This window comes from Meles meles, chromosome 1 (genome assembly GCF_922984935.1).
Source record: "Meles meles chromosome 1, mMelMel3.1 paternal haplotype, whole genome shotgun sequence".
In the NCBI taxonomy this organism is placed as follows: domain Eukaryota; kingdom Metazoa; phylum Chordata; class Mammalia; order Carnivora; family Mustelidae; genus Meles; species Meles meles.
Genome location: NC_060066.1, coordinates 199,617,769 through 199,629,472, shown reverse-complemented (window position 1 = coordinate 199,629,472; position 11,704 = coordinate 199,617,769).

Sequence of the window (11,704 nt, the reverse complement as noted above, 5' to 3'; positions counted from 1 at the left end):
TAAACCTTAGTTTCTTCCTCTGCGAAATGGAGGTACGGCATCAGCCTTACACAGATCACCTGGAAGGACATTCCATTCCAATCCCTCCCGCCTATCAGATCAGAGCTTTGAAATCCAGGGCCTATACGCGCCCGCCAGATAACAGAAATGGGTGAAGGGTGCAGGTATGGGGTGATAGAGTGGTGGGGGACTGTGGGGGGGGACGGGGACACATGACCCAGTCAAAGGCAGCTGGCCTCTCTGGCCTTGCTGCATGGGAATGCAGGCCCAAGGGCCAGTTGTCCCAAGCATTTGGAACATGTGCCCCATTTTCCAAGAGAGAATAGAAATCCTGACTTTTATGTAATGGCTTCCAATTTTAGAATGTTGACCACAAAGTCAAATCTCTTAAACAATGCTATGTGGGTCAAAACCAACCCCATTTTTCATTTCTATTTGCCAGGCCACAGGCTGCCTGAAGGCAGGCATTGTGCCCCTAATGCCCAGTCCCGGGCTTAGTAAGTACTCAGGTACCTGGTACCGAGAAAAGTGTTTTCAATCCTGTTATCAGGGAGAAGATTGATTGATTGATCGATTCAAGTTTTTACTTAAATTCTAGCTAGTTAACCTACAGTGTCATATTAGTTTCAGGTGAACAGCCAGTGCTCATCATTACGAGTTCCCTTCTGACTACCCGTCACCCATGTAACCCATATCCTCGCCCACGTCCCCTCCAGCAACCCTCAGTGTGTCCTCTGTAGTTAAGAGTCTGTTTTATAGTTTATCAGATAGGTAAAATGAGAATCTACTTCTTCCTAGGGGTACAGAGATGAGTCTGATAAAGTTTCTGCCCTCCCAGTGAATGGCAATTGATCATTTCATCTGATATTTTTACTTACGACCCCCACATCCCAGACCCCAAGGAATGGACCTGGGCCAGTGGTTCTCAGGAAGGGAGATTCTGCCCCTGAGGCAGAGAGCTGCCAGATTCAGCAAGTAAAAATATGGGATGACAATATCTGACATACGCAGGCTGAAACATTATTTGTTGTTTCTCTGAAATTGACATTTAACTGAGCATTCTGTTTTTTCTCCAGCAAACTTACACAGAGGGCAACGTCTGAAGATGGCACAGCCGGGATGGTTCTACTGACCTCCAGGGAGTGGAGGCAGAGGATGCTAGACAACAAAGACGAAGGGGCACCAAACACCAGGAATCTGGGTGCTAGTGGGGTCTCAGCCACTTCCCGGCTGTGGGTCGTCACTTCCTTTGTCTAGCCCGTATTTCCCCATTCCTAAAATGAGGAAGTTGGAGTTAATTGGTGTTTCTATAACTTCCTTATGTATTGGAATCAACTAGGGTGCTTGTTAACACACAGATTGCTGCTCCTCCCACCCTAGGTTCCCGACTGAAGTCGGCTTGGTGGGGGGAGGGGGGCCTGAGAATCTGCCTTCCTAACAAGTTCCCAGGGGATGTTGTTGGTCCTTGGACACACCCTGGGTGGTCTGGATGAGATGGTGGGTAAAGGCTCTTCTTGCTGGGTTGGTCCAGGATCTCCGGATTCCCCAGGTACCCTGGGCAGGGCTGATGCCACCCACACAGGAAGTCTTTTTTCCCTTTCCCCAGAGAGGGAGGGTGCAGCTGATTTTCTCCAGCTGGTTTTCCCAGTGGCACAGCCAGCCTCACCAGCCCGTGTCCTGTGAGACTCCGCCATCTACTGGAGGCATCAATCCCATGCTGGGCCTCAGGCAGGGCTGTATCCAGCGCCCAACCGAGGGAGAAATATTCAGATGGCATCTCTCCCAGCAGGCCATGGGGAAGCAATCATTAACATCTGGGTCATCTGACTCCCTCAGGTGACTCTGTTTCCCATATAGACGCTGGTGCCTGAATTAACCTAGGAACGTGAAAACAGCGTTCGCTTGCAAGCCTGTGGGTAAGTTTTCACCAAACTGTTACTCATTTCAGCTTTTAAAGGCCTGACGTCCAGTTCCTTTAATTTACTAAACAAAAATATTGGTGGTGATGTTTATATGAAAAAAGATCGTATTATCTTTACAAAGTTTTACTACAAGTACTCTTCTGGGGGGTTGCATAAGGCACGTTTAAATTGTGGTGATTCACTTATCAAACTAAGAAAATAAACCCAGACCAATAGCACATCGGCAAGCGTGTGCTGACACAGAAACGCGCATATATTTAGTGGGAGCGTGGCCTGAAAGGAAGGAAGCCGGCACCGGGTTTTCCAGTGTAGGATGGAGGTTTGAGTACAGGTTCTGGAAGTCGTCTAGACCAAGGCTTCATCGTTGGCCCAGGCAGAAGCTATGTTACATGGGACAAAGCACTTTCTTTTTCTGGTCTTAATTTTCTCAACCGGAAATGAGGATCTTGAATATGGTGGATATTTCTCAAGCTTTATTTTTTTCTTACTGTTAATTTTTTAAAAAAGATTTTTATTTATTTATTTGAGAGAGAAAAAGCATAAGTGGGGGGAGGGGTAGAGGGAGAGGCAGACTTCCTGCTGAGTGCGGAGCCCCCGGAAGAAGCTCGATCCCTGGGCCCCGGGGTCATGACCTGACCTGAGCTGAGGTCAGACGCTTAACCGACTGAGCCACCCAGGCGCCTGATGATTCTGAAACTTTAACTTCATCAGAATCAGCAGGACAGCTGGAAGAGCTCACAGTCCAGAGATGCTGATTTGACAGGTCCAGGCGGGCTTCACAGTCCACGTTTCTTAACCAGCTCCCTTGTCACCTGTGTGACCGCTGGGTCATGCAAGCCTTAGCTTCCTCACCTGAGAATCTTCAAAGGGTGATCGCAGGTGTTAGTTAGTTAGGCGAGAGAGCACTGCACAAAGCTGCCGTTGCTCTCGTGAATCTTCAGTCTAACGCTTTTCCAACTGAGCTATTTCGGCTGCTGCTCTCGTGAATCTTAAACATGCTCACAGCATTTGAAACAGTAATTAACTTGTAGAAATCTATTTTAAGAAATTAATCATATGATCAAAGGTGATCAAAGATGGCTACCTTGGTATTATTTATGATAGTAAGAACCAGGAAGCCTTCTAAGCATCCAATAATAGAGGTGTTATTTAACAAATTATGGTAATTGATGCGCTGAAATGTAAGGTAGCTATTAGAAAGGGAGTTTAAAAAAAAAATCACAATCAGGGGCGCCTGGGTGGCTCAGTGGGTTAAAGCCTCTGCCTTCAGCTCAGGTCATGATCCCAGGGTGCTGGGATCGAGCCCCACATCGGGCTCTCTGCTCAGCAGGGAACCTGCTTCCTCCTCTCTCTCTGCCTGCCTCTCTGCCTGCTTGTGATCTGCCCGTCAAATAAATAAAATCTTTAAAAAAAATCACAATCACTTTGGAAAATGCTCACAATATAATATTAAGAGAAAAGAGAAAAAGGCTTGGATATTATGAGACGATATCCACATGTTAAATAAATGAAGAGGTGCTCAACAGGGGTAGGGGTGGGAGGTAGGGATTTGGGGTAGGGGGTTATGCCTCATCCCCTCTCCCCTCTATATTTGAGCCATTAGGGTCTGGGGCCTTATTTCGGTTCCTCAAAGATGCCCTACTTTCTCCATCCTCAGAGTCTTTTGCTGTTCCTTCAACTAGAAATCGCTTCCCTCTTAATTCATCATTCAGATGTCAGCTGCAGTGCCATTGTCTCCCCTGGGAGGCCCTCCCTGACTACCCAGGCAAGGTCAAGCCCCACCGTCATAAACACGTCTTACATTATAGTTCTTGTCCTTCCCTTTCAGATGACCGTCCACCCCATCACAGCACAGGTCTCCCTATCATAGTCACTGCTGTATCCTCCGCACCTGACTGTCATGCCCGGCACCTAGGACGTGCTCAATAAAATTTTGTGACCAAGTCGACTTAGGTGAAGTCACTCAAGTTTTATTTGGAAGCCAATTGGAATCAGGAGACTTGGTCAGCATCATGTTAATCCTTAGGCTGTCCTCCAGCTCTACAGACCTTGGGCAAGTCCTTTCCCCTCGCTGGGTCTTAATCTCCTCTAAAAGATGAGCTGATTGGGTTTCTAGTAGTGGCAGTTAGATTTTAGCTTTAGTGCCAAGTCCGGTGTGTTGACCCGACCATAGGGTCAAGAAGAATTCTGAAGCTGAGTATGAGCTCAGTAGGAAAATGTCTCTGATCCATTAAGGCGGTCTGCGGTGGCTAAGACGTCGCGGTAGTCTGCAGGCCAGGTTTTGGCATCCTTGGAATGTAATTCTTAGGTGTCAGTGTTTAAACCCTTGAAGAGGCTGAAGGATCTGCTAAAATTTAAGGCCAGTATTGCAAACACAGCTTTGTGCAGGGGCAGGTGGAGAGCTGGTTGTAACTTCAGAGCCGAGGCTGGCAGTCGAGCCCCGGCCTCTCTCAGCTCTGCTCACTGCTCCTTGTGGGAATGGGCTCAAGTGGCCAAACTATAGGACTTCTCAAAAGAAGTGGAATTCCTTGATTTTGTAATCGAATACAGTGAGGCTCTGGCGTTTCCCTTGGGACCCATTTGCTTCCCCCTCCTGCCCCTCCCAGTGAGGATAGCTGGAAAGTTCTAGATGAATACCCACACATCCCCTCCACAGGGGTACCTCCTCTTTTCCAAGGCATAGCCTTTGTGTTTCAGAAGATGGAAACGTGTGACTTCACGTATCTCCCCAGCTCCCCTTGAAATCCCTCAGACTCAGCCTTGGTTAGTTGTGAGGGTTTTTCTCTGATTATGAAAGTAAATAGCAGTAATGGAGGATGTCCACAGAGGGAGATGTCAATTACAAAAGAGAAGACCCGGAATGAGACAGGGAGCGAGGATCTATTCTACTATCTAATCCACTATTTTTGTAGATTAAGAACACCCACTCCTAGAAAGCAGTGCATCGTAGTTTGCAAGGATACATTAAAGTCAAGGAGACTTAGGGATCCAAGAGGTAAAGCAGAGGGGCTACCTGTGGTGGGGAGGGAGGAAAGCGGAGAAAAGAAACTCAGTACATTAGTAAATTGATGCAGGAGAGGGGCCCAGAGTGCAATAATGCTGAGCTACAGACCGAAGGGGTCTGCTTAGGACTAAACTCACCCAAGGGTCCCCCAGAGCAAGCAATAATTTTCAAGAAAGACATTTTTGAAATTCAGGAAAATACAAAAATTGCCCCCAGAACCTGCTGCAGGGAGGAGGTGGCCATCACTGACCTTTCACGGTGTTTCCCTCTAGGCTGCCATGCATCCAGGCCAGAGGTGTTTGAGGGACTCAGCATGCCCATTGGGGCCCTGGGAACAGAGGACAGAGGATAGTTGAAAAGATACCTTATGGGGTGATCAACAAAACTGGACTTTGGAGCCAAACTTTGGGTTTGGGTGCCCAGCCACTGCAAGGGAGTATTTCAGTCTGTTCTTTCTCCTTGTGGCCTGCTCAGCCCCAGCAGTAAACAACCCATATGCTATAAATAGCACTGTGGGCTGGGGTGAGCTCAGATCTGAGACTTGAAGCATTCATTAATAGCCCGGGCTCTCATGACCGGGTTCAGACAACTGCTCAAACACAGGCGGGGCAGCACCCCAGCTCCAAGATAGCACTCTGCTGGGGCATCTTCAGTAACAGAACGCTGGCTTTGGATTTTTGAGAAGCAGGATAATAGGCATCTGGGGTCTAAACACAGATGGACCTGGGCCTCTATTCCCAGTTCTGCCTGCGAACAGCTGTGTGACCTTGGACAAGGGACTTGGTTTCCTTAAATCTTGGTTTTCCCAACTACTAATACTACCTAGCATTTATATGCAAAAATTGGAAAGTATCATATAAATATCAGGGACAAGTGGAAACAGAGGATCTATAAGATAGAGAGAGATATTGTTGCTGACAAAGACTCTGATGGAACTTTCTTTGGGCTCCTCTGAGCCCCTTTTTCCAAGTCAGCCTTGACCTTGGTCCCTATCCTGTCTGAGGTCTGCCCACCCAGGTCTTAGCAAAAAATCCCACTAAATTGTACCCCGACCTCTGAAACACATTAAGTTCCTCATCTCTCACCTCCGATGTCCAAGACCTTGGCCTGCCTTCAACAAGAACCTTGTTATGTTGGCTTAGAGTGCCCCTATGGTGGAGGTCTCCCATGAGTGACTTTCTGTCCACTGACCCTTTACCTTGCTCCTTGGCTGTGAATTCCTAGCTGTCTGTGCTATGCTGGGAGCAGAGCCCCATGTCTCTCCCCTATTGCAGTATTCTTCAGTAAAGTCTTCCCTACTGGGATGCCCGGGTGGCTCAGTCCCTTAAGCTCAGGTCATGATCCCCAGGTCCTGGGATCGAGTCCCACAGTGGGCTCACTGCTCAGTGGGAAGTCTGTTTCTCCCTCTCTGCCTGATGCTCTCCCTGCTTCGTGCACTCTCTCTGACAAATAAATTAAAAAAAAAAGTCTTCCATATTGTTTATTTTTTACTTTTCAAAAATATTTTATTTATGCTTGAGAGAGAGAGAGAACACAAGCATGAGAGCCCTGGTACAGCCACTCTGGAGAATAGTATGGAGGTTCCTCAAAAAGTTAAAAATAGAATTGCCACATGATCCATCAATTGCACTAGGAGATGTTTACCCTAGTGCATAGAATACACATAGAATACATAGAATACAAGAATACAAAAATACTGATTCAAAGGGATACATGCACCCCGATATTACAGCAGCATTATCTACAGTAGCCAAACTATGGGAATAGGTCAAATGTCTGAGGAATGGATAGTAGATAGACAATGGAATATTACTCAGCCATGAAAAAGAATGAAGTCTTGCCATGTGCAGTGATGTGGATGGAGCTAGAGTATTACACTAAGCAGAATAAATCAGAGAAAAACAAGTGTCATTTCACTCGTTCACTTATATGGAATTTAAATATAATTTCACTTATATGGAACTTATATGGAATTCCACTTATATGGAATTCACTTATATGGAATTTCAGAAACAAAACAAATAAGAAGGGGTAAAAAAGAGAGAGGCAGAGACAGAGAGAGAGGGAGCGGCAAATAGACTCTTAACTCTAGGGAACAGACTAGAGGGGAGGTGGGTTGAGGGACAGGGAAACAGGAGATGAGGATTAAGGGGGTACTTGTGGTGAGCACAGGCTGATGTAGGGAAGTGATGTAGCAATTACTGTGTTGTACACCTGAAACAACATTATGCTGTATGATAACTACCTGGGTTTTAAATAGAAAAATCTAAAAAAAAAAAAAAAAAAGTGAATGTCCTTGGGAGGGTAAAACTAATAGAGGCCAGAGTGTCAAAGAGTCGAGTTCTGTCTGTTCCTTCAGCCTGGGAAGGTGGGACGGTGTGTAGAGAAGGAGCCCGTGGGCAGGAGGTCCATGTCCAGGCCCTACCTCTGCCCGAGCTGGCTCTCTGAGCCCCAGTGTCCTCAGCTGTAAAATGAACAGGGTAGAGGTTTTGTTTTTGTTTTTGTTTTTAACTCTTTTTAAGTGTAACCGGTGACAAATTCATTTTACATCATGACCCAGTCCGCTTCGGTCACTTACATACTGTACATAAAATCGCAATGTCAGTTTCAGGAAATGGTAATAATCCTTACGATGTGGGATACCCTCTGACAGTTTCATTTCTATCTTACTTCTACTCTATTCTACCTCATTTTTAAAAAATGCTCTTTGGGGGCGCCTGGGTGGCTCAGTGGGTTAAAGCCTCTGCCTTTGGCTCAGGTCATGATCTCAGGGTCCTGGGATCGAGCCCCACATCGGGCTCTCTGCTCGCAGGGAGCCTGCTTCCTCCTCTCTCTCTCTGCCTGCCTCTTTGCCTACTTGTGATCTCTGTTTGTGTCAAATAAATAAATAAAATCTTTAAAAAAAATAAAAAATGCTCTTTGGTGCTCGCTTCGGCAGCACATATACTAAAAAAAAAAAAATGCTCTTTGTAGCCAAAGAAATAATTTTCATCACCCACTGCTGGGTCACAATCTGAAATTTGCAAACCACTCGTTAGAGGGCCTCCCGTCTCCGTCTGAACTCGAGGCTGCCCATGTATTCCTGCCTCCGCATCTGGATTCTGCTGTTCTGCCAGTGACAGGCCCATCCCTCCTGCTGACCTGTTTGATCTTGACTCCTCCAGGCCTAACCCAAGTCCTTCCTCCCACAGGGAGTCTTCTGTGCCACAGCACCAGTCCCACTTCTCAGTCTGGTTCATTTTTCATAAAGGGTCTTATCTACCAATTGCATACTCAGGTGTTTCCACCTGTGCTTGGGACAGGGGAGGAGTCAAAAAGGCCAAAGACACATTCAGGGTCCAGGTGTTGAGTTGGAGAGAGCACGATGCAGCGAATAGAGACCATGGGAAAACAGGGTGACAACCCCCGGGAGGGGGCTACCTCTTTGCACTCTCCAACTGCACCCCTGCCTGAAAGAATTCAGGGGAGTGGAGGAACAGGAGACAGAGGGTTGGGGACAAAATGAACCACTAGGCTGGGGGAGGAGCAGGAAGAACTGTCCCCTGAACAAAGAGGGGCCTGCATCCAAGGTCCCAGTGCAGGGGTCAAGGGAAATGGGTCAGAGGGAGGCACTTCCTGCCGCCTGGCTGGCTGTGTGGCTGATGATTAAGCAACCGGGGGGGTCAGCAGCTGCTGTTTCCACTCTGGATGGAGGCCAAATCATCCAGTTGGCTGAATACTCCTGACCCAGAGTTGGCTCAAGAAGTATGGATCGGTTTATCGTGAGCCTTCCAGGAAAACAAAGTTATTTCATGGTATTAAATTGTCAGCTGAACAGTGGCAAATACTCTCCCCTTGACCAAGCTCTCCTCAGGCTCCCCTGAAGGTCTTAGGCCCTCAACTTTGGGATTTCTGTGCTCATTCCTGCATTGTCCAGTTGTAGCAAGAATCTCCTTAGATCAGGATAACCAGAATCCCTCCTCACTCCTGCTGTTTCTTTGTTATTTTTTATCCGTGGGCCCCAACCCTGCAGCCCCTTATCACCTTCAATAAGTGTTGTGAATAATTTTCTTTAACAAGAGCTTGCAAGACAGTCAACAAGCAGGGGGTGTGTGGAATCCTTGGCTGGAAGAGGAAGGAACAGTGCATGGCACGAGGGACCAAGTTCTAGTTCTGGCTTGGCCTTGTCCTAGACTTGGACAAGTCTAGGCCTTAGCTCCCTCTTTCCGTAAAATTAGAGAATGGAATGGACAATTCAGGTCTGACTTTCTGTCGGTACTTAAATGCGCATGGAGTGTAGAGAGGAAAATTATAATAATCCCCCCATGGTGAGCTGTGTACCAGGCACAGAGCTAGACTCATCACAGATGTTTTCTCATCTCATCTTCACAACACTTAGCAGTCAGGATCTTTTTTATGTGTGCGATGTTATACATGGAAACATAGCATAGTATTCTATTCTGTATCTTTTGCTCTGGGTACTTTGGGTAAGCCCTTTGTGCCCTGGCCTTTTGCCTTTGGATGGTTCCATAGGCCAGGAGGCAAAGCTTCTCCCACCTCATCCCAGAATTCCCCGTCTTCCGGTCTTTCCAGAGCACTTATCATCTGAAACCCACTATATATTTCACTTATTGGTACATTTGTCTGTTTCTCCTCCTTGAAATACCACCCCCCTCCCCCCCAAGTCCAGGGCAGGGATCTGTGTCTGTTTTGGTCACTACAACATCCCTGGTGCCGAGAACAGTGTTTGGTACGTAATAGGTGTTCAGCTAACATTTGCTGAATGAAGAAATGAATGAATGAATTAGCTGAGTCGGAGGGAGGTTAAATAAGTTACCCAGTGTAATCCACCCAGCAAGGGGCAGCACTGAGATTCAGACCCAGAACCCAGACCACCTTGGACTCAGCCCTCTTAACCTCTATCCCGTAACTGCCTCATTCATTCCAAGACTGTTTACTGAGGTTCTAATTCCTGTTGGGCCCTGTTTTAGGTGCTGGGGATACACCAGTAACCCAAATAGACAAAAATCCTCGCCCTGCTCACGTCTGGGTATCCTCCTGGGTGAAAAGAGGTGTGACTTGAGGTTAGGAAGGTGTATGCAAGGTCTGAGGCTCCTTGACATGTTGGCAGTAGACAGGACTAGTCGCTCAAAGTCTGGATACTATTGTCAAAGTTCCTTAAAGGCAAGACCCAATGTCTTTATTTGTCTCTGCCCCTGCGCTGCATCCAGCCCAGCTCCAGGCACCTTACTGGGCCTCCGGGATAAAAATGGGGACAGCGTGGGTTCCCTTTTTACACCTATTTCTAAAAACAACGAAAACAAGAACATCTTTTAAGACCAAGTTTAAAAACATTCTTGACATTTCTGAAACACTTTTAACCCAAGCTTTCTATCCTGGGCTTTAAAACACAACCCAGTGTTTTCCTTCTGAGAGTTTGCAAATGTGGTCACAAAAGAAGGGGAGAATGAGAAGCAAAGAGTCTTTGTGACTCCATCAGACACCCCCTGACACATTTCCCAGACTGGGAAGGAGGCCTTCCATCACAAGAGGCAGAATCTGACTAGGGAGGAGCGGGAGGTGAGGTTATTTGAAAGCAGAATTCTCTCAGGCCAAGAAGTTCTGTGGAAACTTGTTTTCACAGAGTTCTCTTGTGTGTGGCCTGACCCAGAAATTCTGGGGAAGTTCAGGCGAAATTTGATGTTTTGAAGCAGCTGCCCATGAAATCAGTTCCAGAAGCTTCCCTCAAGCTGAGGTCCTACTTCTAGAAGCCTAGAGAATCTAAAGTTTTCCAGGGTAGCAAGATGGGAAATTCTTCAGCATGTCTGTGTTGAGTTTTTTACCCACTTTTCCACAATGGGTAGTAAATTTCCATAACACGCTAACACTGAACCAAAATGGAAAGATTTCTCAAATTCATTTGACTAGTGCTAAATGCAGCTAAAAGAGTTCATTCTACTCATGAGCAGTCATCTGAGATTTAGCCAGTCGTAAACGTAAGCTCTAATTATAACTAATAACATTTTATATTCATCTGAAATATTGAAGCGGCCGAGTGTGCGTGAGTAGTAAGGACAACACTTATGAGCATAGCATTGGATTTGGACAGGTTGGGTCTGAATCCTAGCTCCACCATTTGTAGCCTTGGACCCGCAGGCAAAATGATTTAATCTCTCTCAACTTCAATCCTTTCTAGTAAAAATTAGGTATAATAAGAGTTCCAGATTCCCAGGGTTATTGTCAGGATGAAATGAGTATGTATACATATCACTTAAGTATGAAGTCCTCAATAAATGTCAGCTATTGTAGTAGGCAGCCCCTAAAAGGGCTCCCAGTAATCTTTGCCTCCTGGTATTCCCAACCTTTATGTGATCTCCTCTTGACTGTGGGCCAGATTCAGTGACTAGCTTCTAACAAACAGAATATAGCGAAAAGCGTTGAGGTGTTAGGCACTCAGAAGAGCCAAAACAAACTTGAAAACAAAAGAGCAGAGTTAGAGGTCTCAAACTTCCTGATTTCAACACTTGCTACCAATCTATGGGATTCAAAACGATGTGATACCAGCATAAAGACAGATCTGCACATCAGTGGAATCGAATAGAGAGTCCAGAAATAAATCTTCATGTGTAATGTCAACTGATTTTCAACAAGAGTGCCAAGACCACTCAGCGGGGGAGGTGCAATCTTTTCCACACATGGTGCTGGGAAAACGGGAGATCCACACACAGGAGGATGAAGTTGGACTCTCGTCCTATACCACAGACGAAAAAGAACCACAAATGGATAGAGACCTCAATAT